Source organism: Anser cygnoides, chromosome 6 (assembly GCF_040182565.1).
Source record: "Anser cygnoides isolate HZ-2024a breed goose chromosome 6, Taihu_goose_T2T_genome, whole genome shotgun sequence".
Classification (NCBI taxonomy): domain Eukaryota; kingdom Metazoa; phylum Chordata; class Aves; order Anseriformes; family Anatidae; genus Anser; species Anser cygnoides.
This window is the reverse complement of record NC_089878.1, coordinates 12896397-12922998: the sequence shown is the minus strand read 5'-3', so window position 1 is coordinate 12922998 and position 26602 is coordinate 12896397. Positions and strand designations below refer to the sequence as shown.

Here is a 26602-nt window from a genome sequence, read left to right as displayed (position 1 = left end):
TGGGGAGAAAAAAAAAAAAAAAACAGCTACAGACTACGTGGGGCTCTCCCTCCTGAGGGGCTGGCAATGCGTCCCCCCGCTCACCCCATCACACACCATTTACAGGGACACATGCAGAAGACAGCTGATGCGGAATAGGGTGCTCAGGATAGTGATTTATTTTTAGCTGCCTCTCCCCCCTGTTGTTAAACATCTGTTTAAATACATGAATTAACACACCTACCAACAGTGCTTTGATTAAGGGTAAAATCACTTTATTTTACGGTGAGAGGTAACCTGAAACATGAAAAAGAAGGGAAGGCGAGGGGAGAAACACGTGTGGCATAGTAAGCAGCTGAATTTTGAAGGCTCTGGGACGGCTCCTCTTTATACCCTGCCTTGCTGGCTGCTCCTAGGCAGCAGTGCCCATAGCAACACTGCCTGGAGCAAGCGAGGCTGCACTGATCCCACGGGCATCCCTACCACGGGAGAGGGACCCGAATTAAGTCAGGCAGTGTGCTCTGCCCTGGCTCTCCCCCAGCCCCGCCAAGCAGTGCTCGTGCCAAGCATCCTGTCGGGAGGAGGTGAGGGGTATCGCATCCATCAGGGCTGCTGAATGAGAGCTACACCTCTCCTGGCTGTGAATGCTGCCGATCTACAAACCTTCCCCTTTTCTATTAGCAACTTTCCCCATGTCGCCACGTTCCTGTGGGTTGGGGTTGAATGAAGAGAAGCTCCTGTTTTAATTTTTGCTGTCAGGAGTAACGGGTAAGTGTAGGAGGAGGAATATTAATCATACCCAGCAGGCATTCTTCAAACTTAGAAACAGCATAAGGAAGGAGCCCAAATGGTTTAAACATTGCGGGGACCATTTCTATGGGAGTCTCATGCTTGAAAACGTGCAGAATACTTTTTTTTTTTTTTTACCCCTATTTAGTTTAAAGGGGAAGCTGTTGCTCTCCCATCCCCTCTTTGCAGTGGGGACCAGGATCTGCAGCCCTGATGTGCTGAGCAGCTCCGTGGTCCCATGAGGGATGGAGGCATGTGGGGACACGGTCGCCCCATTAAGAGCTCCATCATGTCAATCACTTGCTGCTTTTCCTAATTCCCGGACCAGTCCCACAGAGGATCAGCAGGCTGATGGCTCAGCCATGCAGTGGCAGACATGGCCTTGCTCCTTGCTGATGGGTCACAGCCTCTCTCTGCCTTTCCTTCAGCCTGAGGATATCAGTCCCCACAGTGTGAGCCTGGGTGAGGAGCAGCATCCTTCTGTACCTCTTTCTCTTTTTGCTTTCCTCAACCCCTTTTTTTGGAAAAGAAGGCCTTAGGTGAGAACACCAGGTGGGGTTTTGTGGTCCTTGAGGCTGCCTGTCTTTTCTAACAGAGCTGGAAGAATTTGCACCTCCCATCTAATGGGCATGGAGTGAGGTGACCTCCTCTGCTGGCCAAGGGATGGCAGCAAGGACAAAATGCCCTTATCCCAGGTGAGCCAACTTAGTGGGGTCTTCCCAGGGACACAGCATGAGGCACCAGCCTTTCTCCCACCTCCTCTGCACTGTTTGGTTAATATGTCACAGAAATCTTTCTCAGATCTGCAGGAGGCTACGGGGAACATCACTGCACTGCTGTGCAAAATTGCTATTCTCTTGTGTCTCGCCAGTGCTGAAATTGGTTAAGAGCATCTGACTGGGAACCAAATTTCCTCTCCATCATCTCCTTAAGCATACAGAAAAGACTGTTTGGCAGATTTTACCATGCCTCGAACATGGGCAAAAAAAAAAAAAAGATACCAGTTGTTCACAGAACTGAAATCCTATAATGAATTTTCTCAAATGAAAGAGTGGTCCTGGTGCTGAGCCAGTTTGTCTCACTGCACTCCCCAAACGGGCAGACCCCAGATAGGATGCTGGAGAGCGGGGCTTTCCCAGCAAACGGGTTTCTGCTTTTTGTCAGGGGATCACCAAAACAGATGCACTAGTGGAGCATTTTGGGGTTTGAGACAAAACTTTATTCTCCCAGCTTAATCTGCCTCTTTGCAAAATTCCTAGCCGCTTCTGGTAAGGCATCCCAAACATGATGCTTGCGGGAGGCTGCAGCATTCCTTGCTCACAGAAGTTTGAGCCCTGGTTCCACATGTGCAAAATGAGTTTGTTCTTCTAAATCGGTGCATGTACTTTTCCAGGAATGCAGGGTTTGTTTGGGCCAAGAAATATGTCTTTGAATATGCTGGAGTTAAAAAAACTAGAGGAAGGGGATTAAAAAGCCTTTTGAAAACTGCTCAGGTATGGCCTGGCATCAAGAGCCAAAAGCATTGTGGTATCTGGGGTTCAGAAAACTCCAGAAACCTCCTGTTGTGCTCTGAACCTATCTGTAAGGGTCTGCAGACTCCCCCCACTCCCAGTTTCAGCCCCCCGGCAGAAGTATCCAGAGTAGCAGCACAAAGAGCAGCAAGCTATAATTTGCCAACAGGGCCGTGTCCCTCAATGAGAGCTTCCTACGTGTCTATGGGAAGATTATCCTATCAAGTCCCATGCTGCTCTGAAAGGTAAGCATTTAAAACATGACTAACGCTGATAGATGCTATTATTCTATTTTATTCTCCAGCTTGTGAGTAATGTCTCATTATAAATGGGGATGCATTCAGAAAAACATCATCCTCCTGCCGGAACGTGGGCTCCTCGGCACGGGCAGAGGAGCCGGCGTGTGGCGGCACGTGGCTGCCCGCGGGTGGGCAGCATCCCCCTGCTCCTTGTGCATACGGAGGCCAGGCTCCTAGAGTCCCCTGTCCTCCCACGGCGCCAAGCACTTGTGCTTTTGGATTTTTCATCGCAATGAGAGTAAATGAACGCACTGTTGGGGATCTTGGGGGGAAAGTTGAGGGTTTTGTGAGCCCCCCTGGCCTGGTATTGGGGCCTTGCCAGCCGCTGGTACAGCCTCCCAGCCCATGGACCGTAGCAGGCCTGCAGAGGCTACTTTGAATCACCGAGCAAACAAAATGCCAGCTCTCTAATAAAAGCCTAGAGCTGTGTCTGCCTGATCAGCATGCCTGGGCTATTGTGTCAGCTCTTCAGGGATAAAAATATCAGAGAGCAAGCGTGCAGCGGCCTGCAGCCGCGTGGTGGACGGCCTGCCCCCAGGGCAGCAGGCCACAGGGCCTCTGCTGGTGCTGGTGTTTGGTCTGCAGGGCTTGGAGATGCTCGGCCAGCGGCTGCCAGCAGTGAAATCACCTCAACACCCACGTCTGGCTTCAGGCTCTCCCCAGGGCTCCATCCTGAGCCTTTAAGCCATCCCAACAGAGAGAGCTCCCAAAAATGCACAGGTGCCCATTGAACTGGCCAGGTCTGGCAAAGCAGCTTCTTTGTGGTTTTAAGCGTCGTCTTGCCCAGCTTCTTTGTGTTCGGTGGCTTGTGCTCCAACTGTGTGTCACCTGGCCGGACAGCAGTGGCACAGTCCTTCTCCGGGTCCCATGCTACCCAGTGATCTCCTCCTGTGTCACCCAGCATCCTCACAGGATCCTCACCAGCCTCCATCCACCCCTGACACTTAACTCTTTTCTGCCTAATGCAAAAGAAAATTAAATGTTTTTTCTTTCCCAAGTGTTGATTTTTTCCCTCACCTCCTGCTGTGTAGGTTTTTTTTTCCCCCCTTCATTTTGGTTTATATTATTGGAACATTTATTTCCTCTCCTGTTTTTATTTTGAAAAGGGGAAGAGAGCCCACATCCCCTGAGGTGTTATTAAGCTGAAAGGCTGGTGATTTGGCTGTGAGGCACGCTTGCACCTCCCACACTCGTGCAGTCGGTGACGCACACTGCAATCAATGGAGAGGGGATGAATAAACCCAGCGTTTGCTCCTCGCCTGCCATCCCCAGAAAGAAGGGGGTGGAGGAGAGAGGGAGGGAAAACTGTGCTCTGGGTGTGCAGTTTTAAGAACTGTTTTCTATCTAGCCAAGGGACACTAGTTAAAATATCTCCGTCACATGACAGGCCCTCTTTGTCTCGTGGAGCCATGAAGCTCATGAGATTGCTGCAAGCCTGGCTTTGGTGATTCTCACCTCATCATTTTTTATTTTTTTTTTTTCCTGAGGCAGCACACTGCAAATTTAAGAGTTTAACATCCTGTCTTTTTGCTGTGCTGCTCCATGTTGCTGTTCTCCAGCAGCATGTCCAAAACAAAAGGGATTGCTCCTTCCGTTGGTGGGGTGCAAGTTATGGGGGCCCTCGAGGAGTGGGAGAACATGGTTCTGCTCCTTCCCCTGCTACAACAGGGGCATGCCCATGCTGATGAGGGGTGGAAGTGATGGCATGTTGCCCTGGAGGTGACAAAGGCTAAGCTGCAGGCTTTGAGCATCACCTGTCTGCATGCAAACAGAACTCCAAGCAAAACAGCAAAGTGGCTGTTGGGCATCTGAGGCGTCCCATGCAGAACTGATGACATGAAATGGCTGAACTGGAGCCAGAGGCTGAGACTTCCTACAGCACAGCAAGGATCAGGCCCTCCTCCTCCTTGGAGAATGTGCTCTAGCCCCAGGCAGTCTTCTTTCCTGCAGAGCATAGTAACTGGGACTTGAAATAAGTGCTGGCACTTGATTTTTTTTTTTTTTTTTTCCCTTGTCCTGATGTGGGTCTTGCCTTCCTGCATGTGACCATGAGCTGCCTCCAGAAGTGGTGTGGTTCTGGCAGCTGATGCCCTACAGAATTAGGGGCCTGCAGCAGGGTTACATCTTTAGTTTGCCTTGGAAAGCTCTACCTGTCAGCCTCTCACTTCCAGACAGTACTCCTCCAGCCGTGCCCAGGGGAAGGAAGTGGCACTGCAGAGGCTGCCGTTGCTTGTACGAACAGTTAGCACCAGCCTTCAGAGCTGTCACATTAAGGATGCAGCTTGGATGTAGCTGTATCATAGCTGTGCCCATCACTCACAGGCACGTGCTTTCATGCCCCATATTTCATGCCTCAGACTATTTTTAATAATTGATATTAACACTTTACAATGGGGGAAATGGACAACAGGCCATCATTTACCCACTGCATCAATAATAAATGGAGCAATGCCAAAACACATCAATAACAAGCTTGTTTGTCCTCCTCTCATATTCACAGTGCTCCAGGGCTGCAGAGGTAGAGCACGGGCAGGTGATCAGGCAAGGTACCAGCAGAGAAAGCAATAAGCTGGGGAAACAGAGGGGGACAGAGTGGCACAACACGACCTTTCATGAGTCTCAAAGTTGGACAAAGCTCTGGGTGCTATGTGAAAGCCACACATGCTATTTCCTGCAAGAACACCTCCCCCTCCTCCCCCCCTTTTTTTTCCTGGTTAATGCTGCATCCCCTAAAAACTGAAAACTTGAGCAAACGGTTTCTGACACAAATACAGACCCACGCTCTCCGAGCCCCTTCATGTCGTGCTGATGCTGGCACCATCCCAGCGACGAGCACAGCAGATGCTGGAACATCTGTGCTAACTGCACCGCTGTGGGCTCCCATGTAGCACGGACTCAGCATGCGGGCAGACCACATTAACTATGGGTGCATTTACAGTAATGTTTTCTTTCAGATTGGGGCTGTGATGCCTGACTGACTTTAATGGGCATCTGTGTTGCAAGATCAGAACAGAGCTACACAAAGTAAAACCCTAAAATAGGTATGCCATGGATGTAGAACAACCTTTTCACTCTGTGAATCCACTGCTCTAGTACTGCACTACTGCTTCAAGTAGATGCTCTCTGGTCAGCTCCTCAGCAGAGGAGAAATGCGTAATTTGGAGCATGGTAACCGATTATCTTAGCTCATGTTAAACCTTGTAGTTCCTCATTTCTTGCGGTCTTTGAACTGGTTTCCAGCTTGTCTGTGTGTGGTTGCTGCAAGGGAAGCTTGTGGGTCTATGTGCAATGCTCTGCTATTCTTTGTTGCTAACGCAATTTGTCTTTTCTCTTTCTTTTGTTGAACTGCAAGCTTTTCCTAGGCTCCTCTGCTTCTAGTATTGGCCTCAACCGAACATGCTGGCAATGTACCTGGTACTGGTTTTCTTCTGTAGTCCGTGTATATGAAACGTCTTCATATCTGCTGGGGCTATGCAGCCAACACCTTTTCCTAGAACTCTTACTACTGCAAACATGACATTGATTTCACCTGGGTTGTGCCTCTCCTTCCACAAAAGCCACCCTGTGCCTTGTCCCTGTGTACTTGTTGCAGCTGAGTGGCTGCTCTTTGGGTTGTGCCCATGGGCACTTCTATCCTGGCTGCCTGGAGTCATCCCTCTAGCATCACACCTCCTGATGTCCACAGCTTTCTCCATCTGCAGGAATCCTTCCTGAAAGCCAACATCTCTAAACTAGTTGCAACAGATTCAGGATTAACTGCAGGTGTTTCAGCTTTGTACCTTGTTAATCCCGTTGCTAACTCTTGGCCCAATATGCCCCGTGCCTTGCACTGTCCTGGCTACCACTCTTGCTGTTCTTACCACAGTTGGCTGATGCAGGTATAATCCTGGCAATAGCATCCCTTCCCACTCTGTTCCCTTTGGCAGGCCTAGAAAACGTTTCTTTTCTGTATCTCTGCTGCTTATGGCCAGTTCTGTATGCGTTTTGTACTTGGACCCTTCTGTAGCAGGACCTTTGGTAGAAATCCTTGTTGCCTCTCTCTGCTGGCTCTTGTTCTGCTGTCTTAGCCCATAACATTCATAGATACGGAAAGAGGATCAGAAACTTCCCATAGAAGGTGGAGACAGCAGGAAGCCTCTCTCTGGACCTGGCTTCTCTTTGGTGTGGTCTGTGTTAATAACTGTTGTTCCTCGCTGCTAGGCCCCCCGGAGGGGCTGCTGTCCTCAAGGTGATAGCAGGAGACTGTGTGAGGCTTGTAAAATGGTTGCTGGTGTTGCAACCCAGGGATCTCAGCATGCCTTCCTGGCACTGAGTTCTCCTAAAATATTCTGCTTGTTGCTCCAGTATCCATGACATTTCCAGCCCAGGAAAGACACATCTCCCTATTTTTTCCTTCAAGCTAAGCCTCAGCAGAAAGCATGTTCTTTCCTGCTGATGTCTCCTTGTTATCACTTCCTCTCACCTCAGACTGCATAAATTGCACTTACTAACACAGTGTGTTTTTGCAGGAGCTGGAACTTGTTCTTGAAGGGGAGAGCACCTGGGAGATCTGTGTGTAACTGGTCTACCTCCTGGCTCCTGCTGGGACAACCTCTGCTGTTTGTACCTGCTCCTTGCAACTCGTCACCTCCGTGAGAAACTCTCCTGGTGGCAGGTAACACTGATGGGGGAAATCTGCTTGTGTTGAAGCTGATATGTTTCATTGGCTCAGTTTGACTTCAAGGAGGGTGTAGGGGAACCCAAACAGGTTTCCTTGGATGCTTACCTATTTTCATGCTGCTTTTCTCCTGGCTGGCTGCTGGGTAGAAGAGAAGATTGCCTCTACATCTGCTTCCAGAGTCCTCTGCTGCTGGGCAAAGAGCTTCTCCTTGCAGAGCTGGCTGGCAGCACAGTCCTGGAGCTTGGCTGCCTCCCCTTCCACTGGGGAGGTTAAAAAAAGAAAACCCAAACCTCAGGCTGACCAAAAAAACCCTCCTTGAAACTAAACTCAATTTCCGACTCCCCTTTGAAAAGGAAGTGCTTTTCTTCCCGTGCAGCTCTAACAATGACCCTCTTTGCTGTCTGTGAAGTTAAACTGCTCTGCTCTGATGTCTTGTTGAGTCCCTGCAGATTTTAAGTAGCTTGATGTATGTTTTAAGGTGCTCTGAGACATTCCCTTGCCAGGGATATTTTTAAATAGACATTATTTTGGTCGGACACATGAAAAGCCAAGTTCTTTCTATTGCTGGCCGTGCAAATCCTGTTCGTGAGGCTGTGCTGAAACGGCTGATGCCAGGATGCAGGCAACGGTGTTTTTGGCACTGCTGGGAGGTGAAATTGCTCTTGGCAGGAGCAGCCCAGCTGTTTATTTCATCTCTGCTCGTGGCAAGGGGCTAGCTGGGGGGGGGAGGGAGGGAGGGATTAATATTTGCTATGTGGGAGAGAACAAAAGGAGAAAAAATAAGTTTGAGTATTTTGGAAACACTATAAAGAGTGGGGGGGAAACAGTGACACTACCTTGTCAATATATGGTTTAACTTGCATTTACCTTTGTCTTTCAAAGGACCTGAGTCTTCCTATACACTGAACCAGTGCAAAATTGCTTGCTAGCTGTGAAGCAGCCTGCTTTTCTCACTGGAATAGTGGGATTGTTTCAGGACGTTATTAGGACTGGAAAAGACTATTCAGCCCATCAGAAGAGAATTTAAATCAGGCCCGTAGCAACTTGCACTCAGATATGACAATTTCACTGGAGCACTGCAAGGCAGGTATGATTACAGTTCATATAACAAGGGGATAAGCAAGAGTAAGAAAATGTGAGCACATTAAAGCAAGAGTAGTATGCAATCTGGGTGCTCATAAAGATATAGTTCATAGTGTCTGTAAAAAAATAAAATAAAAAAAGACCATTACCTTATGAACAGTACTCTGGCTTCCAGTGATACAATTAATTGAACTTGTTTTGAGCTAGCATAGATGGTCTAACCATGAATAGTGTCCTAGATTACATCCTGAAGTGTCAGCATCATTGATGGCAGCTTCCATCTTCAGGATGTCTTCATGGCAGCTTTCTGGATGTGTTATTTTTCCAGGTGGTTTCAGATAATAACAGGGTATGAAGTGTTCTGCTGTCAGTAAAATATCAACACAGGCAACTCTCAGCAGGTATCTGGTAATAAAAGATTCACATGCTGGTAGTAGAATCTGTGGATTAGGATTTATTGCTGCTTCGGCAATCTAGAAAGAACAAATATTAAAACCGTCAGTGCCTGAAAATTCAGGGTGCAAGAGGAGGCAGCCTTCCAGCTGGCTGGGGCTGTGACCCCCAGGTTTGTGTTCCTGGCTTCCTCTGCCAGCCAGGTGAGACCCTTGTGGATCTTACCTCCTTTCCAGCTCATTCAGCTGAAATATTTTGCTTTCCTAAAAACACTTCCCATCCTCTCTGGGAATGCTGCTTAAAGGAATTATAGACAAATCATTTGGCTACGGAGCATGTATTTTGGAATAGAGGTGTTTGAACAAAACTTGAGGAGCTTCATGGACCTTACCCCAGACAGACCACGCACGTTTTGAATTTAAACAACATCCACAGTCTTTTCAGGTTCTCCAAGCTTGCTCCGTTCAAGGGGCTGACTCAGGAGTGTCTGTGTACTTGGCAGCATGTATAATGAGTAAGGTGTGAGTAAAGTGGCATAGGCGCTAATCTTAAGATCACAAGTGTTCCTAGCCAGAGGCCCTGGAAAGCAATAGCAAGGGCCAGTGGCTACTGGCTCTACAGGTGAGCTGCGAGGGCGACATAACCACGTGGATCCTCTGATTTCTCTCCCTCTTACTCTTATCAACCTCCGAAATGAGACTGACTGCACCAGGGAGCCCTGTGGCCAAGTGTCTCATTGCCTGAGGAAGGAGTAAAGCAGACAACAGCTTTGTCCTATAATTAACTTGCAAGGGAAAGGTTGTTTTTCAGCAGTGCCAGTTGGGACCAGTGAAGGAGATGGGTTTCCTACTGAAAGGGCAGTACTGTCAAGGAATAAGAGGTCACAAGAGAATCCATCTAAAAAATCTGGAAATAAATTAACTGGGAGGGAAGCGAAGATACTGCTTTGCAACGTGGGGCTTCTCGAGAGGTTTCTCTGCCTCACAACTCAAGACCCGACTCCTGCAACAAGTGCAGTTGTGGTGGCTCTGGTGGATCAGTGGATTGTTTTCCAGAGATAGAACCAGAGATGGGGGTCACCCAGGTTTTCTTGCTGCAGGACAGCTTTTGGTGAGACTATAGGCATGGTCCCAGGCAGGTCCTTCTGGCCCATAGGTAGGTACCTGCTGGAGCATGTCTCTGCTCCAGAGTAACGTTTAAGGGGTGGTTTTAGGACCAAATTTCAGTCATTTGTCACCATACCATGTGCTTTATCCAGGTCTTGTAGCTCCTTGTTTCTGTCTCAGTCACAGACAAGATGTTTCCCTGCCCCCATATTCTCAAGCCCTTTTCCTCTCCAGTATAATTTCCTGTATGGCCGCGAACAGTACTATTTGCAGCCACTATCTGCAGTAATTTTATTTGAATTAAATTTGATTTGCTGTCTTGTTGGAGACAGAAAGGGGCAGTTCCCTAAAGGGTGGACAGTCTTTTTTGTCATTTTGTGGATCCTGTGCTGTGGACGCGAGCAGTGTCTCCTGTTGCAGGTAAGGATTATAGGGCTCCCTGATAACAGCAATCAGTCCATCAAGGAACAGGTAGAGTTACAGCTTTGGTTCTAGTCCAGTTGTACCACCTTTCCATCACAAAGAAGTATAGTCCTATGATGCTTGGCTAAGACTACTTTTTAGCAATAACTCAGCTGAGTGTAAACAAATCTACATAATGCTCGATAACACAAGTCAGCTGTTTCAACACAGAACCTAAGGCATAGCAGTAGATCATCAAAATATATAGCAGATATTATCATAATATCGTAGAATGGCTTCTCACAGAATTAAAATGATCTTTTTGGGCATTTGGCTATCTTCAGCTATTGAAGGAAATACTCCCCTAACTAAAATAAATTCAACTATCTGATAACTACAGACAAATGAAGAAATTAGATTGTCTAGTGATACATGGGAAGAAAATAATATAGCCGGTCTGGGAACCCTATCCTGTCAACTCTGTGAAAACCTAAGGGTAGAAAACATAATCTTCCTCAGGAAAGCAGGTGTTGTAGTAATCCATGGAAAGGATGCAGGTTCTTAAACAGAAGGCTTCCTGGGGGGGCCCTCTCAGACCCATTTTTTTAGGGAAACATCTCTTTTGGACTTACAGACTTGTCTGACAGTGGCTAGGGAGAGCTCTGCCGTGTGGCTGAGTTGTTTCAATTCTCGCTGCTAACACATCAGCGCTTTCTCTGGTCATCCAGAGCCTGAGTCTTACTGTGCTCTGGCAGTGCTCTCCTGAGCCTCTTTCTCCCAAATTCCATGGACCCTTTGTGCAGGAAAAGTTTCCCCCTGCTCTTCCAATACAGGCCATTGTGGACAGGTCAGAGCATCTCTCCAGCCAAAGAGGAGACAAGTTGCTTCAGCCTCGGGCTTAAGGGCAGGTTTTCCAGGCTTCAGCTAAGATCTGTGGCTCTTTCCTGAGGAGCTGCTTTCCAGATGTGCTTCCTGTGCTCTTCCAGCCATGGTCTTGCCAAAGCCTTGTGCTGATTTTCTGCTCTGCATTCATCCAAGCACTGAAGTGAGCTCTCCCTTTTTCTTCCTGCAGGTACCTGTGCAGCTGGTTATTTGCCAGGGACTCTCTTGCTCAGTCCCCAATGAGCTCAGTCCCTTGTCCTAAAAATGCAACGTGTCCTCTTGTTCCTACCCGCAGAGGCTTGCGTGTGGTTGTATTGAAAAATACGCGTTGTTCTGTGGAGCCCAGCTTCCCGTGCTTTCCAGATTGCTCCGCATCGTTTCTGTCTGTCAAGCTTCTTACATTGCACCCAATCAATATGACATCTGAGCCTCGCTTGCTGGGGAATGGAAATCATAGTAAATATTTTCTAGTCTGTGGAAAACGAGTTGGCGGTCCCCGTGCAGTTGCCTTCAGGCAGGTGTTTGCATATATTCCCTCAGACCGCTCCTAGGCTTGGCACCACTGCTGTGCTTCCCGCTGGGTGGCTCAGTGGGGCTGGGGTCCAGGTCCCACTCCAGCAGGGCTGGACTGGTCCCCAAAAGAAGTGCTGCAAATGGGCTGGCTATGGTGGAATCCTGCTGGGGGCTTCGGGCACACCCACGGCTAACTTCGGGTCTGGGTCCAAGTGTAGGGTTACTTGGGGGCTGCGCCAATATCTGCTGGTATCAACAGGAGTCTTGTTGACCTCGGTGAGCACTGAATGGATTTCTGCATACGTGCATCTTGTCCCAGACTGGTTTTTCAGAAGAAGGAGGGCACTAGTGGAGTCAGGACTGTGTTCAGTGTAGAGAAGGGCATTTCCTGTAAATAAATGCAGCATCCTCTTCCTCTCAGTGGTTTTGCAGAACATAAGCCAGTTTTTTCAGGTCAATTCTGCACCCCCTGACATACTGTATCCCCCAACACACTGCCTTTTCTTTCTCTGTGTCATAGTTTCAGCAGCACCTCTAGATTTTCAGAATCCAGTCAGAGATGGGCACGCACCTCCACGTAAACCAGCACCGTCGTTTTCCTGAACAGAGCTGTCAGCCCAGGCAGGTGCATCCATCAGCCTCAGCATTGCCTCCAGCTCCCCCTGGGCAGGACGTGCTTGGTGGCATCCCATAATGTCTTTCAGCATGTGTGCATGTGTGGGGCTAGTTGCAGGCATCGATGCAGTCTGGAATATTTCTCCAAGAAATGCGTATTCTGGGAAATGTCTGGCAAATGGATGTTTTTGAATTAAAAAAAAAAAAAAGCAATACTTGGGAATTGTCCACTTGTGAAATGTCCTACAAAGCAACCTCATCCAGGATACTGGGGGGGGAAAAAAAAGTATAGAAGAATGTGAACTTGATTTCCAACCTGTTTCAAAAGACTGAATATCTTTCCAACAAGGCCTGCTGCCTGCACAGTAAGACTGTTTGAATAAGGCTGATGGCGATTCAGGGAACCTCTGCTATGCAGCAGAGCAGCCGCTGAGGTATTGCTAGCAACCACAAATCAAACTGCTACAGAAAAAAGCAAATGAGCTGAAAACCAAAGCAGAGATCTCATTCCTTGACAAGGAAGGTGAGCCAGAGCTTCAGTGAAATCAACAGGAGACTGCGGCTGCTGCAAGGGAAGAGGCTCCACCAGCGTGGTGGTGGGCAGCAGTGAGACGGCAGCTATGCTGTTCTGTTCCTGCGAAAGCAGAAGAGAGCAAGTACTGAAATATCCTAGTTAATTCTGGATTGCCAGCTTCAGCTAACATTAGCTTTGCACCTTCTGCTTCCTGTTCTTTCTTGGGTTTTATTATTTTTAATATGTGCAAGGACCTTCCCTCTTATGCCATGGCATCTCAGAGCACTTGGTGAAGGAAAATACTGGAAACTTTTTGGGAAATTGAAGTAGATTAGGCCACTGTGCCTCCCTTATCCATACACTTGCCAACTCCTTCACCCAGCTGCCATATTTTGGTGCAGCAGAAGCCATGCTGTGCCTGTCCATGGTTATATCCTTACTCATCCATATGTTCTCCGTTCTTAAATGTAGACTTGGAGAACATTAGATCTACCCAGTCCTCCGGTGCTAAGGCAGCTTAGAATGACAGGTCTCAGGCATGGCTGGTAGTTCAATTATTTCATCCTTAATTTCCTTTAGAAGGTATAAATGGCTTTGCTGATGAGAAGCCATTGATTCTGGAGACTTGATTATTGTGGTTGTTTCATCTGCCTGGCCTCTTGGATGCTTCCCACGAGATCCTGCCTTTGATTGTTCCTCACCAAGAAGGCTGTTCTAGGAAAAATCCCCCTTGCTCCAAATCCTCTTTTCCTGCACCAGTAGCATGCTTTAGAAGTTACATCCCTGCCTAAACCCTATTGACTTCAGCGGTTTTTTAGAAACTATATTTAGATGAACAGTTTTGAAAGCATTGGCTCCATTAGGAACGCATGCTAGACATTCTCTCCCAGACTTTTTTTTCAGTGTTTTCCTTCTGTGCCCATTATGTCTGGATCCAAAGTTAATCTGTGAAACACAGGAACAGCTGTACTAAGACAGACCAAAGCGTCGCACACTGTCTCTGACATTGCCTGGTAGTGGATACTTAATGGAAGGAGCATAAAAACAGGAGTTACGCTGACTCCAGCAACCACTCCCAGCAGGCTGTAGTTTAACAGCTCACTGAGCTAGAGGTTTCCTCTCTGTTTTTAAGTTCCCTAGACCTTTTTGTTCAGCTTGCTTTCCATTATTCTGGCTAACTGCCTTTGGAGCACACTTACTTTTCTGGCCTCCGCAACCACCTATGGTAGCAAAGTCCATAATGTGCAGGAAAAAGTGCTTCGTTGTGGTTTTCAGTCTGCTGCCTGCCTAAGGATGTGCATCAGGCACTGCTCTGTATAATGTTGAAGGGAGTGACAATAAATACATCCACTACCACCGGGTGCTTCCTGATTCGACAGAAAACGTCACCGAGATCAAGAAGTCACCTCTTTTTCAGGCAGCAGAGGAACTGGCCAGGCTTAACCAATACCTTGATGGGGGGGACTTCTCAGGCCATTTCCTGGCAGCTCCTCATGCTCCGTTCCCCTCTTCGCTCACCGCTTGGGAATGAACTGGTGTTCTTGTTGATTTAGCCTCTCTTTCCTGAGTGGGTAACAGCAAATGGAGAAACCATGGTGAGGCCAGCTTGGTTATGTGCTGCTTGCTATTTATCAGCACCCGATACTCTGTTTTAACACCATGCCCTCAGTCCTCCTGCAGCTCTTTGCAGAAGGGTGTTTCTGCTGTTCTAAGTTATTTTTTTTCTTTGCAATCCTCAGCAGATTGCTGCTGTATCCCTTTTCTCGATCATTTCTGCTCTGAGAGCAACCCATGTCACAGCCCAAATTGCTGTGGGATTCCACTGGGATTGTCTCCCCTGTGAAAAATAACCATTTATTCTTACCTGTCCCTCCCTATTTTCTACCGGTTTTGAATTCAGTTGAGAACCTCCCTTCTAATCCCAGGAGAGATTAAATTCCTAGGAGCCCCTGGCGAGAGAGCTTTTGAGAAACCATAGTACACTGTATCAGCTAAACTGCCCCTACTTACATATGCATTGATGCCCACAAAGAATTCCCCAGGAGGCATGATTCTAGCTACCAGAAGCGTGTTTTTTTCAGCCTAATTCTCTAATTATCTTTAATACGGTTATGTAGCCTCTGTTGCTTTACTCAGTGTTAAAACTAGACTTTAAGTAGTTCACTGAATTCCCCCTTGGATTATTATTATTATTTTTATTTTTATTTTAACTTCCCTTTTCAGAGGCTGACAGCCCTGGAGTTAGTGTTGTCTTATGCCTGGGCTACCCCTCACCTGTGATGGTATGCTGTGGTGGTGGGAAAAGCTAACATCTGGATGGGAAACTGTGCTCTCCGTGACACTGATGGAGAATGTTTGAAGTCCCACAGATGCTTATGGCATCACCTGTGGTTTACGTGCTCCGTACTAAACAAGTGCTTGGGGCACCTCACAGCCTTCCTCTACCTTCTGTTATTTTGCAATGAGGTGCTGAGTATTACAGTCTAGCCTGTAGCCTCTCAGTGTGACTGATACTGCCGAGGTATTTTTGATTTTGAGAACTACCAAATGGTTTGCTGGAACGGGAAAAGAAAGATTTGCAGCATTAGTCCTCGCCTTTTCCAGCAATGCAGTCAGACTTACTCCACCATAATCCAGCCAGTCTGTGCATGCAGAGGTGGCCTCAGAAGCACGTGCACTGCAGAAAGTGTTTGCCTCCAGATCCTTCTGCATCCTGTCAACCCATATGTCTGTGTCTTGAATGGATTTACATCAGTGTACCGCGGCCTTGCTTTGGAGGAAAAAAAAAAAAAAAAAAGACTTTCTTTAAAAGGCGTTTTTTGACGCTGTTGTTTCTATTTCCTGATGCAGTGTATGAATGTTATTAAGGTTGACTGGCTAGCTCAGTTCCAGAGAAGCTGAGTGCTCCCCGAGCAAAGGGCAGACATTTTCATTAGCGATATTTACAGCATCTCTTTGAATCCACATGTTTTCGGGGTTTTCCACCCCCTCCTCATCCCCATTGTCACTTTTTTTCCCCCCCGTGGAGGATGTCTTATGCTTTCAGGAGAGATACCACCAAGGGCTGGCCCAGCGTGGAATTTCTGCAATCCTGAGCTGTTCTATTCGTGTTCCCAGGGCTGGATTCAATTGACAAGAGGCTCTGCAGCCAACCCCCTTGGACTGCACATGTGTTTATTTAAATGTCAGTGGCCCACACAAGCTGAATACCTATTAGCTAGAGCATGCACAAAATCCAAAGCACAGCTACAGTTCATATTTATTGTTCAAAGTACAGATCCCTTTATTGTTGTCATTTCAGTACCCTTGTATTTATGGTATTATTCAGTCAGCTCTGAGAAGTTAACTAGCACTTTGCAGTGTTTCTTTACTGCGAGGGTATAATATCTGTCTATAATAAATATATAGGTAAGGGATTTAAGAAACAAAACAAAACAGCAACAACATATTGCATGTGAAAACTTCAGTAAGCAAATAAAACATTCCCTGCTAAAGCTGAGAGGAAAAAAGCACACATACACACATAAAATTACGAGCAAGCTGGTGTCATCTGAAGTCAGTTAATGAGCTGTAGACGTGTGCTTCCACTCTATTTTTGCCTCTCTTTTGTCATTCTCCAGCATTACTGTACCCCACACTCTGTAAAAAGCCTGGCCCCCGTACAGGAGAGCACCCGCGGCAAGGGTTTTTTTTGGTGAAGGTTGCTGGCAGCTGAGGACTTTGAGGCGTTTGGGCTGGGTGCAAATATTGTTCCTCTGGTGCCTGGACTTTCTGCCCACGAATGAAACTAGGAACACCATTCTCTGCAGAGCTTCTCAGCCAGCGACATGACGGAACGGTTTTTGCCAGAGAAGCTTGTAATGGTCCTGGGAATGAATTGAGCAGTTGTGGCAAATGGGTATGTTTTTGGCACGCCCATTAAAAAAAAAAAAAAAAAAGTTAAACCCAGCATAGACAAATGAGGATGTTGTATTTCTTCTGAAGGCAGGAGGAAAGCAGAGAGAATATGTCTTTTGCACTTGATAGTCTAGAAATCTGCTCTATTTCAATTCTAACAGTTGCTTTGGTGAGGAAGCGTCCAGTAAAAGATGATACTTTCTGTTAAAAGTAAAGCTATTTCAAGTGGATTTTAAATTTCACTGGCAACATTCACTGGTGCTTGTTCTTAGTTTGGAGCTAATACGCACATTTGACCTGAGAGAAAAACAGTTTAATTAAAGGAAAAAAAAAAAAAGAACTTTTATGTTTGGCTGTGTTGTTCTGCTGACATGAGTGTGAGTGACTCCAAGTAGGATTTTGGGTTCAAGCCCAGAAAAGCAAAAACGTTTCTTTAAAAACCACTCTAAGGCTGCTGTTCTGCAACAGGGAGCTGTCCTGCTCGCTCCTGAGAGCGCACAGAGGATGGGATGCGTCAGGAGCTGGGCAATCGAGGAGGGATGGTTTTCGCTTGAGGTCGCTGGTTTGAATCCTGTCCAAGCTGGTAGTGACGGAAAGCTGCAAACCTCCAGCGGCTGCTCAGTAACCGGCGCGAAACAAGCCGGTGGTCTCCTTCCAGTTCCTGGCGGTCAGGTGTGTGCATCACCGAAACCACCACTTCACTTGGCACGCCCGCTGAAAGCCTGAGCAGACAGACCAGCGATTGAATCGACAGAGAAGGGCACTGAATGGCCCTACAATTTTAGGATTAAGCCTTCCAGGCTGCTGCTGAGAAGGGCTGGCAAGGCAGCTGGCGGGAGCCTGCTCTGCCCCATAAGGGGGTGCTGCTCGTATGAAAGTAAATCCAGTACCAAACCCTGCATCTTCATGCAGCTGGTATTGGATTAGCTTTGCATCTTCATGAGCGCTGCGTTCAATATTTTAAAAATTAACTCTGATGGGTGAGTAACCTTGCAAAAACATGCATGGTAGAAGAGCTGTAAATGCATACTCTTCCAACGGAGGGCAGCTGTACTTTGTGTGTCGTGCAGTTGCATGTTAAGAGCTAAGGGTGCCCACACTCTTAAAGTGGTTTCCAGGTGCGACCGTATGATTTCTGTATGAGGAGAAACCTCAGGCTAGCATTTTGAACTGTGACTTCAGAGACTGTTTTGTAGACAGTCAGGCCCTTACTGAGCAGAGCTGCCAGTAAAGGAGACACCCGAAAAGGAAGAATGCTCCTGGGAATTCAGCTTTTAAGTAGGGATCTACTGAGAACTTCTTTCATGACGACATAGGAATCCACCTTCCCAAATCCTCGGTCTTGTGGAAAGATTCATATGAGAGAAACAGGGGTCTGCAGTGACACAGTCACCTCCAAAGGATATTCATGTACCTGTGTAGGACACAGCTCCTTCCTCTAGCCTAGTAATTGCAATTCCTTTACTTTTGTGACCTTGATTTTTTTATTTTGCTTCTAGCATGTTAAAGATATCCATTTTGCTCTTGGCTGACTGCAGGGTACCAGCAACAAGGCCAAAACTCAGTGTTAAATCTGTGAGTCTCTATCAAGGAGAGGATAACAATTATACACAGCTTTATCAGCCACAGCTGTTACACTGTTTGCTGGAGAAACTATTCTTTGAAATACATGACCAAAACACACCGCCTCACACCTGTAGTATTATGGATTAGTTAACAAGCAATTTTTACTGAAATGGTTGTCTGGATTTGCCAAAATCAAGGCGACAAAGAGTATTCTTTTGCTTTGGTTTTGGAGATCAGCAGTTGGGGTTTGCAGGGTTCGGAGGAAAGTAGCTCAGTAGCACACCTCACCTGCCATTCAGCCTGTCCTCTTCCACTGCCATACTCCAGTAATTCTTTCACGTCTACTTGCCTTATCCAAAATGAGCTTGCAAACCTAACACTAGTGAACTATCAGGCTAGTTACTGATTGTCCTTTGCTCGCTTGACCAGGCGAACAAAGCTAAAATAAATAGCTCTAACCTAACACTCGATTTTCTCCTTGCTTATACAGAAGCCCAGCCCAATTTTGGTCCATCGCACTTCCTACTGTATGATCAGAGCATTTTGCATCTTAGTCTCTACACAAGAGCCAGAACTTGTCCTGCTCATCATTTAGTCCAAGGCAGAAGGCTCTATTTAATTATCATCCTTTTGTTTCCCGTCCATGCCAGTAGCTTTCCTAGAGTTGTTCATGTTTGCCTAGTGGTGTGCGATGTTTGAAAAGTTTCCACCCATGTTCGTAACTGAGCCTTTAATATGCAACAAGCAACCTGCTAACATGACAGGAAGCTCCTGATAACGATGAATCGAGATCTGTGTGTCTCATCTCTTTGATGCCAGCACAACTCAGCACGAACAACCTAAACCAAATTTGCTGGAAACACACAGACGCATCTCATTGCAACATCATCTCTAGAGGTGCCTACTGTAAACTCTTCCGTTTCTAAAAGGAAAAATATATGGTACTTATTATGCAATGCAGATATTATTGATTTATATCTCAACTACTTACATTCTGTTTCTGGGTTGGTCTCTGTTGCCTTGTAGATTTTTGAAACAGCACTTCAGTTTTAGTTTCCACTCTGTCCCACTCAGTCCTTTCCTTGAATCCAGTCCATGAAACCATGGGGTTTCTGCTATCTGCTCTTTTTCAGAATGTGAAGTTCGCCTTTCTTCTTTTTTTCTTCCTTTTTTTTTTTTTTTTTTTTTTTTTTTTTCCCTGTTCTTTTATAGAATTGATCCTAACTACTGATCCTGGAGAAAAAGTAGTAGTTTTTTGTGGACATGCACAGACCTTTTTAAAGCTGGAGACGTCTTGACTCATCTGACCTTTTGTCATAATACCTTCTAAATTTTATTTTTAACATTAATGGCTGAATATTCATGTCTTAGCTCTACTAAACAACCTATCTGCAAATGAGAGTCCTAGATTCAGAAGTCACACACAATTACGTAATAGTGCTAGACAGGGTCTGGGTATAACTCTCCAAACTTTGGAGGTGTTCCTTTCGTGATTCTGATACCATTTTCCACAAATCCATTTCACTGTTGCTATTCCAGACTCTTGTACTTCTGTTGGCACGTCCTGATCTGCTGTGATGCTTTTTTAAGAAGCCAGAGAAAGTGCTTGTAACTAACACTAGTCTTTAAGATACAACAGGTAAGGTAAAAGCATCAAGAAAAAAATGTTAAAAAGGAGATAAGAATCTGAGCATTTGCCCTCTTTAGGTGCTTCTGTGTCTCTGCGTAAAGGAGCTGAACCAGTGCTGCAGGAGTGACCTGTGGATGTTATGGCTCAGCATGAGACCTGTATACCCGCTGACAGCCACCTGGTGTGGGCTCAGCACCGTGGCCTTCAGAAATTGTCTGGGTGACTTATGAGAACGCGTCCAGGTATATTCATCAAGAACAGATCGTTCTCCTTGCTAGACTGTATTCCAATGCTCCACTTGGCTTGCTGAGGGCACCCACTTCGCACTTCTGTTTGCGTATTCCTCCTTGCTGTGCCCTTGCTTTTGCCCCATCTTTATTGGACATGCAAGAAGGAGATTCAATCTCAAAAGCTGATATGCCATGGTGACTGCTCTCCTGCAAGTAGACAGGGAAAATCTGAGGTCACTTTCAGTACTTCCGAGTGAGTTCAAATCCAAAACTAGCTGTGGTTTTGGTTTTGTCATAGGAAAGGGAAAGCAAGATGACTGAGGTTTTGCCAAGTACAAAACACAGCTGCCTAACCCTTTTAATAGATACGCATATTCAGGAAATGCATAGACTCTAAATAAGAAAGTTGTGACCTACATGCAATGTAATGAAACAATCCTTAGAAAAACAAAACAGAGGAGGAAGAAATTAGGAATTTGAAACGTCTGTACAGTTTTGCCCACACACATCATCTACCAGTGCTCCTTTCTGTCCCAACTGGTTAAAACTAAAATTATCTTCTCGTTTGAACCTCGGTCAAAAAACACCATGTCTGACAAAACATGATTTACTTCTGAGGTGCACTGAGCTCCTGTCCCTGGGCGCTGCTGATGTGCTTTGTATTCAGCTTGCTCTCATCCTCCATGTGCAGAAGCCCAGTGGGGTTTTGATTAAAGTGCTCATCAGCGCTGATGCCAGCCGGCAGTGTCCAAGCAGTGGACCAAGCTAAAGTAATAATGTCCACATGTAGTGGTGCAGAAGAGCCTGTGTTTAGTTATCCTGTACAGTCGTGACATATTCTGAGGTGCTGTTTGTTTTTTAATGGAATAAAGCTACCGTAGGCAGAAATTGTCAGGAACTTTATTAGTTTGCCTGAAGTTTTTGTTCTTTCAATGCACAGACAAAAGTGCCTGGTGATGATTTAGGTGTTTTTTGTTGTTGTTGTCATTGTTATACTGCCTCATTTGTATCTTCAGGTCTCCCAGTAATGGGTAAGAAATCACAGTGCATTTATCCTCATCTTATTCATAGGTATGGGATCAGTAATATTCCTGCTTTATAGAGGCAGGACTAAGGCACTAACAAGAAAAAGGCCAGATCCAGTAGTTAGCTTGTAATTAGCAACCTGAATTCAAAGATGCTGTTGCCCATACTACAGTAGGTTGCTCTCCTATTATGAAGGCAGCTGTTAAGTGCTCCCCAGAGCTTAGCTTCTCGAGTGCAAAGCCCCAAAACATCTCGGTGCTACTTTGCTGGTCCTGTCAACTCCAGTCTAAACTCAGATGATGTTCCAGAAACTAAACATTTCTTAACCCTGCTCCACAGCCTCGCAGCTAAGGAACATTAGCAATGTCTTGCCTGCTCTGTCATCGCGTGGATCATGCACATCTTTCTGCTCAGTGGCCTGCCTTCACAGTGGAGGGTTGTTACCCTATGCCGTCCATGAGCACAGCCCTTTAGGGAGATGGAAGCTGCATTTACGAATTCTCACAGGCAGAAGAGAGAAGTGAACCTGGATCCCCCCATTTCATGGTTGAGTACTCTGAACGCTTGAAAATGCTTTAAACTCTAGGCATGCTAAAAAAACAACAACAACAAAAAAAAAAAAAAAAAGGAAAGTGATTCTGAATCTGATTCTGAAAGACAGGGGGTGAGTTGTGGGTCCCAAGTGAACGGCAGCAGCAGTCTGCAGGCCTTTGTCACAAGATGCATTTCAGACTCCCTCCTGTGCTCAGCACTCCCTGCAGACCAGCCAGAGGCAGCTGCACCACGCGCGTGCTGAATCCAGGCCACTCTCCTTGCTGGCCATTAGGGATCCATCCTGCCACATGCTTTGCCTGTGAGTCAAGTAACTACGTGCACCCTCTGCCATACAGCCCTGGCCTAAGAGCCCTGGGCTCCCCTCCTGGCTCTCTAAGTGCTGCCTTGCCTTCTCATGTCTTTGTCTCAAGGAGACTGGGTGGCAAAGTAGATTGGGTCTGCGAAAGGAAAGGCTCCAAGCGCAAGCTCTGCCAGCTGCTACTTGTCTGTAAAATATGAAAGTTGCTTCTCCTGAAAAGCAGTTGCTGCTCCTGAAGCCAGGCATTCGTATCTGCATGAGAAAGCTGCAACTGACTGTAAGATGATCTAAGTCTATGATCTTATTTTAAAAGAAAAGGACAAATATAAGTTTGTGGTCTTGCTCTGCCTCAGTCTAGCAGCTATCCGTTCTCTTTTGTGCTCCCCACATTTCTGGAGAGCTGGTTGATGCTTATTTAGTTTGGCACAAACTAAATATAATCAAGTGTGTGTGAAAGAGCATGCACTGGGGCGCAGCTTCAAGAGCAGCAGAAAGAGGCATTCTGTCTTTCGTTGCAGACCAAGGGGGCTATAGGCAAAATTCAGCTATTCTGAGACAGCTCAATGAAACACACAACCTGAACAAAAAGTAACTATTCCATTCAACTTGTGAATGCCTGTGAAATTTATTTTTTTTTTGCCAGCTTTTACAGTCCACAGCCTTCTCATTCAATCTTGAATAATAGCTTTGAATTGAGCTGTAAAAGCTTCCGAAGTTTGAAGTCTTTTGACAAGTTAATTTAGCTGTATGGTAAAAAGTTTTTCCCCCAGATAGAATAAAGACATCATATCATGAATGTAGTAGTCATCTAAGGGAAAGAAAACACCATTAGGATTAGAAATGATGGGCTTTATGGAGATAGTTTGTGGTTTAGTGTAATCTACTATCAATATTTCAGTAGAAAAATATTCTACTCGTCATTCAGCTGCAAGTCAATATCTTCACTTAAAACCAAGACCCAGGGGCCAGACTGCATGTATTTTTTATTGAAAAAGTAACTTGTTGCTTTTTTGTCAGTTTTCTACTTTTTTTTTCCCCCTTACATTTATTTCCATTTTATTTATTTATTTATTTTTAATTCTATATCATGCAGGATGTCTCTTCTTCTTCTTCCTCTTCTTTTTTTTTTTTTTCTGGTTGAAAGAGACAGAAAAATGAATCAATATTTTCTCTACGGCTCATACTACAGAGAAACACACACACACATGGTTTTCTCTCAGCAGCTGCCAAGGATGAAAATTCAAGGAATTAAATAATGATTTTTTTTCCTTTGAATCTTAAGAATCAGAAAACAGTCACTGGTAAGCTACGTGTATCCAACAATTATCATGGCCTCAATTTCACAAAGGTCTCTTTTTATTTATTTATTTATTTATTATTTCTAAATTTAAGCCTCAGTGTGCCACCAACATCAACTGAACTGAAAAGAGAGCTGAGGAGGGAAAAGCGATTTCTTTTGTCCTCTTAACTCAACAGTTTAATCAGGAGGGATGACAACACTGTAAGGTTTTGGGACAGCAGTTCGTAACGGCTGTGCAACGTTTCTTCTCTCATATAACGCAGCTGAGAGAATAGATGTTATGTCTAAATACATACGGAGTTTATAAAATCCAGCCAAAAATATTCAAAACAAATTTCAGCAAGGAAACATTTCAAAAGTGTATTATACCCAGGATAAAATGACTGCCGTAGCAATCCAACTTTGTCTTCATAGCTAAGTTTTTCCTGTATGTCTTCTACTTTCTCGGCTCCTACCTCTTCCTGACGCTTTCTTCCCCACCAGCAGCACCGTGACTTCTCCTTACGGCGGCCCGAAGAAGGAAGCAGTTGCCCCTGCTCCCCGGGATGCACACTGTGCAGCACGGCCCTTTCCAGGAGGGTTTGTGTTGTGCCGAGCCTCGGCCGACCCTGCCACGTGGGAAGGAGCCACGGCCCCTCGTGGGCTGTCTGATCCGCTGACACCGATTCCTCCGAGCATCACAGGGCTGTCTGCTCCACATTTGATATCACTGAAATAAACAGTATTGCTTGAGAAGCAGTACATGTGATAAAGGTTTTTTAAGAAGTGTAAATACAAAGAGGAGTGACCTTTATTTTGAACTTCCTTTTTTTTTCTTGAAGTGGGGGACAGGGACTTGAGTTTGTCCAAGACAACAGCAATAACTTTTTTCTTAGAGACTGGTTGTAGTGCTGCAGAATTTAAGCTTTTTAGTCCTTGAGTGATGAAGACTTGATGAAGTGTTGGGTCTGCAGACAAGCTGGAAAAATAGCTTCTGCAGCCAAATACAGGCTTCTTCAGCCTCAACAGGCACTCCCTTAAGTGGAGGGGAACCACCTTGTTCTTTGCTTCAGCTCACATTAAGCCAGACTGGACTGCTCTGCACAGAACACAGATTTCACAGCACAGAAATAAAACAAGTAAATAAATAAAAGAAAGTCCAAGATGAAGCAAAATTCACCAGGACAAAGCTAAAAAAGGTATGTCAGAAGGGAAATGCAGGAGTGGGGCAATGTGAATTTAACGTTCTCTGTTTCATTACAGATGTGTTTTAAATCTGTGGCTTTTTTTTTTCCTGATGGCAGAAAGGAGTAAATGAGTATGATGTAGGAAGGATGCAGAACAGATGGGAGTGGGAGATAAGGTAAAGAAGGGTGGCTGGCGGGAGAAAAATATCAGGGGAGAACAATGATGGCAACTAACTGATCAGGAGAAAGAAAAGGATGCAGTCCACACACTTGTGCCTAAGCGTGACTGCTGAAACACTGGCACTTGGGGTAGGTGTTGCTCTTCAGTGGCAAGGATCTAGAGGAAGTTCTTGCTGGTTTTCTCCCTTACTCGATGCTCTTTTTGTGTCTGAGGAGGTGGTAGAAGAGGGAGCATGGGGACAGAAAGCTGAGGGACGCTATTTTCTTTTAATCAGAACCCTGTGGCTGGGGAGGGAAATCAGCAGGAGTGTTGTGATGGCTGTTACCTGCTTAAGAACATAAAAAAATGGAACCATTTTTGACAAACAAGAAGTAGAGTTCGGCTAGGGATGAGGTGGAGGTAGGCGGGAAGCTCTGTAATTGCATTTTATTTAAGTCTTTATGAATTAGCTCTGCCATTTTTTTTTTTTTAATAATTTCTGTATTTTAATTCAAATGGCTTCTGAGTAAACTTTTCAGCTGCAATTACAGCAAAGCCAGACCACACTGTATACAGTCAGATTTAACATATAGGAAGAATACTTTTTCTTGCTCATGTTTGAATTCTAATTTATCCGAACAATGACAAGGTTTAATTTTCTGTCATTATGCACAGGTTAGCCTAGACTGGGTATTAATAGATACACGTATTCACGCCCACGACCACTAGTACGGCATCAATCACATTTTGAAGATAAAACTTACACTCCATGGCAACTTTTAGGGTACAATTTTCTTTTCTTCCTTCACCTTTTTAAACGACTTCAGCACTGCAGAGGGCATTGGAGGCAACGTACTCAGCTGGGTGGCAGAACGGGTCTGCAGTGCAGCGTCCAGCCCTCAGCGTACAGTCGGTGGGGAAAGGAGACAGCTGGGGGGCACCTCCGGGCCCCACTGTGTTTGGAACCTGCGGGGACCTCTTAGGCAAAGCGTTGGTTGCACCTCGTGTTGGTGAGCAAACCGCCAGGAACGGGGAGCCGCAAGGGAGGGCAGACAGCCACCTGTGTGACCGCCGGGCGTCAGGTCCGCGGAGGAGCTTGTGGCAGTTGCAAATGTTGCCTCGTCAGCTACACAATCTGCATTAGTGACCTTCTAGTCCTAAAGCACTTACACCCATATGTAGCTTGACCCTTTAAAATAATTTAGAAGCTTATTTATACGCACATGCGTACATACGTGTGAGCACACAAACCGGCCCTGAAATAAAGATATCAGGACAACTGTACAAGGAAACCTAAAATCTCACCAACCAAAGAACAACAAACAAACAAGCCCACAAGCCAATATAACCTAAAAATGAATCAAAACGGGCTTTAGCTTTATGCAGAAGTGATGCTCTTCATGCCAGTGGTGTTCTTAGATGCATATTAAAGGGAGAATATTCCAAAACAACAAGGCAGGCTGTGCTGCCCGTATGCTCAAGCTTAGAATAATCAAAATGTAATGCTTGTTGTAAATTTCTGCTAATATATTAATCTTCTAAAAATAAAGTAAGACTGGAAAGCTGAAGTTAATGGGATGCTTTTGCTGATGGAACTGTCAGACTAATTCTGACCTCTGCCAAGAAGTGAGCATGTTGTTCACAGAACAGGAAAAAAAGCAACTGTAGGGGTCAAATCAATATGACAGGATTTTTAGACGGGTGGCCCTTTTGAATGGATATGCAGTCATTAAACATCTCAAAAAAAAAAAAAAGGCTGCGCTTTTATGCTTTTATATATATATATATGTGTAAATTTTGAGGGAGGGATGAAGTTGTTAGCAATTCTCTTCAGGTCCCTGATTTTACCTAAGTCCAGATGGCTGAACTACAGGAGTCCATTATTCTTTAAGGAAAGTCTGGAAGTTTAAGAGCAATTTAGCAAGAGTCAATTAATCAAAATTACCAGAAGTGTGCTGGGATGGCTGCATACGAGTAGGAAAGATATATTTTATACTGTCTTAGTCAAGGATGTTAAGAATTCTGTGA

General features: G+C 45.6%; 2 long non-coding RNA genes across 5 annotated transcripts; one reads left to right on the top strand and one right to left on the bottom strand.

Moving 5' to 3' along the window:
• The first annotated feature begins 613 nt into the window (after positions 1-613).
• LOC106034580 (uncharacterized) lies at positions 614-20836 on the top strand. Of its 4 annotated transcripts, none has more exons than XR_007159064.2 (4): positions 6393-6456; positions 7087-7232; positions 8121-8325; positions 19917-20836. It is a non-coding gene; the product is annotated as an uncharacterized lncRNA (long non-coding RNA). The 4 variants fall into 4 exon arrangements; XR_007159067.2 differs by lacking the exon at positions 19917-20836 and adding an exon at positions 14970-15056; XR_010832534.1 differs by lacking the exons at positions 6393-6456; positions 19917-20836 and adding an exon at positions 614-747 and having other exon boundaries at positions 8121-8964.
• Positions 20837-23703: 2867 nt separating this feature from the next.
• Positions 23704-25507, bottom strand: LOC106034581 (uncharacterized). The gene is made up of 2 exons (XR_007159068.2): positions 25339-25507; positions 23704-24326 (listed from the first exon to the last, which is right to left on the bottom strand). It is a non-coding gene; the product is annotated as an uncharacterized lncRNA (long non-coding RNA).
• Positions 25508-26602: the final 1095 nt, after the last annotated feature.